The sequence below is a fragment of the Astatotilapia calliptera genome, chromosome 22 (genome assembly GCF_964374335.1).
Source record: "Astatotilapia calliptera chromosome 22, fAstCal68.1, whole genome shotgun sequence".
NCBI lineage: Eukaryota > Metazoa > Chordata > Actinopteri > Cichliformes > Cichlidae > Astatotilapia > Astatotilapia calliptera.
The window spans coordinates 33889359-33891817 of NC_137442.1; positions in this window are offsets into that span (position 1 = coordinate 33889359).

Sequence of the window (2459 nt, forward strand, 5' to 3'; positions counted from 1 at the left end):
ACATCATAATCTTTATGTTTTATTGTCACTTTAAGCCTGCATTAACCACTGCTCTCAATATACTGTACTTTCCATTGTAGTCTTTTAGAGGTACTCTTTTCTTTATTATTTTGGGCTTTGGTTTCATGGCATGGATCTCTGTCATGCTGATTAGGTTCGCCTGCGCAACTGTATCAATCCTTAGTGCCACCAAAGCTCCTTGTATTGGGAGTGAAACAATCCACGTGTCTTCATAATCTGAGCATCGCTCACTGTCCTCTGCTTCGTTATGCTCACTTTTTACATCCTCAAGTGACACTATGCCCACAAAGAAAGTCTCGCTTAAGTCAGTCTCTTCAACTACATGCACTGATTTGGGTTTGGCTTCCGACAGACATTGTTTGGCAAAATGATTTTTTCCATCGCATTTCAAACATCTTTTGCCATAAGCTGGACACTGTCTAGGTTCATGTCTGCTACCACATCGCTTACAGGAGTACACTGTATCCTCTTTGCTGGGCTTCTGCGACATATTCTTCCTCATTTTTTTTTAACCACAGCTATTCTTGCACCATCATGTACTGCAGCGACGCTCGTCTCATTAAATGTCTTTGCATGCTGCAGGGCTAACTCACTTGCATGACACAGTCTTTCTGCTTCAACCAGAGTTAACTTGGAATCTCTGAGCAGCCGTTCTCTAGTCCGTTTATCATGGATCCCATACACAATTTGATCACGAACCATAGAATCTTTCAGCTCTCCAAAATCACATGACTGTGCCTTCAGCTTCAAATCAGTCACAAAGCAATCAAAAGTCTCTTCTGGTTGCTGCATCCGAGATTGGAAAACATACCTTTCATATACTGTGTTCTTCTGTGGTGAACAGTGTGCATCAAACTTTTCAACCACTCTGTCATACTTATTCCTGTCACCAACTTCCTCAAACTCAAACGTGTTGAAGACTTCAATGGCTTGCGGACCAGCTACCGTGAGCAGCAATGCAATTTTCCTGGCATCGGGTTTAGAGTCCAGTCCCATGGCAGCCATGTACAGCTCAAACTGCTGCTTAAAACACCGCCAGTTGCTGTCCACATTCCCCACCAGTTTCAGTCCTTCCGGAGGCTTCAAACTTTCCATCTCAAACAGAACTTTGAGCTACTATCGCTTCCGCTCTCCCACTTTTACTCCTGGTACCATGTGTTGTCTTCGTATAGCTTTGAATAATTACACAGCATCCACTTGTGTTTTGCGAGCGTCTGCTCCAAACATTTTTATTATCTCATTCACAAGTCAGTCTTCTTTTATAGAGGCATTCATGAGCCCTCTCAAATACAGCGCCCCCTACTGGCAAAACCCCATTAGCACATGAACACCCACACATCACCACAGGGTCTTGTACAGTTATGTGAGGCAATAATGATATTTGTGTGAGGCAGGCATTTAGATAAAAGCTAAGACAGGGGGGGCAATCTCAGTCCACGAGGGCCGGTGTCCCTGCAGGTTGTAGATGTGTCCTCGAACCAACACAGCTGATTTAAATGGCTAAATTAGCTCCTCAACATGTCCTGAAGTTCTCCAGAGGCCTGGTAACGAACTAATCGTGTGATTCAGGTGTGTTGACCCAAGGTGAGATCTAGAACCTGCAGGGACACCGGCCCTCGTGGACTGAGATTGCCCACCCCTGAGCTAGGAGAATACAATATCAGTAGGTGATATTGAGAAATCCCCCACAGTGGCTGGACAGAACTGGACTGAAAAACAGCCCAGAGGCACTAATCATGGCTCTAAGCAGAACATCCATATTTTCTACAAGATCCATACTGCAAAGCTCTTTACCTTAAAATATGAAGTCCCTCAAGGTGACTGTTTTTGTGATAAAGTCATCAACATTTCTTTCAATAAAAAAAAAAATTTTCAGTAAATAAATGTTTGGCCTTGAGTTTCATCGTTTTGTGTCTTTGAGTTTCCATCTTGTTTTATTAAAGCTTATTTCTACATGTAATCTCAGCGGAATTTAATATATTTTTACTTTGAAAACAACTTAGAAGTACCTTTGACTGAATAGTTTGTTTCTGACACAACGTTTTTTTCTTTAAAAATTTCCAAAGCAAGACTCAAGGTTATGTGGTCTTTATAACATGACAGCGTTCAGGGATTTGTTCATTGAATATAAGTTTGACATGTTGACTATGCAGGAATAGCACGCTTCAAGGTTACACTGGCAATATTGTGTTATTGAAATTGGTAGTTACTGAAGGTGAAAAATTCTCCATTACACTTTTAATCCCACTGTGTCAGCAGTCGCCTACTTGTGTGAGGATCAGAGTGGTGGAAGAGAGTCTTGTAGCTGCAGATGCATTGATAGAACAGATGTAATTCAAACCACTGTACCCACCACCTATTGCTCTGCGTTCTTCTTACTCTTAGGGATATAAGGCAGTGTTTTTTTACACAATATTTTTGTGTAGGAAACTATAGGA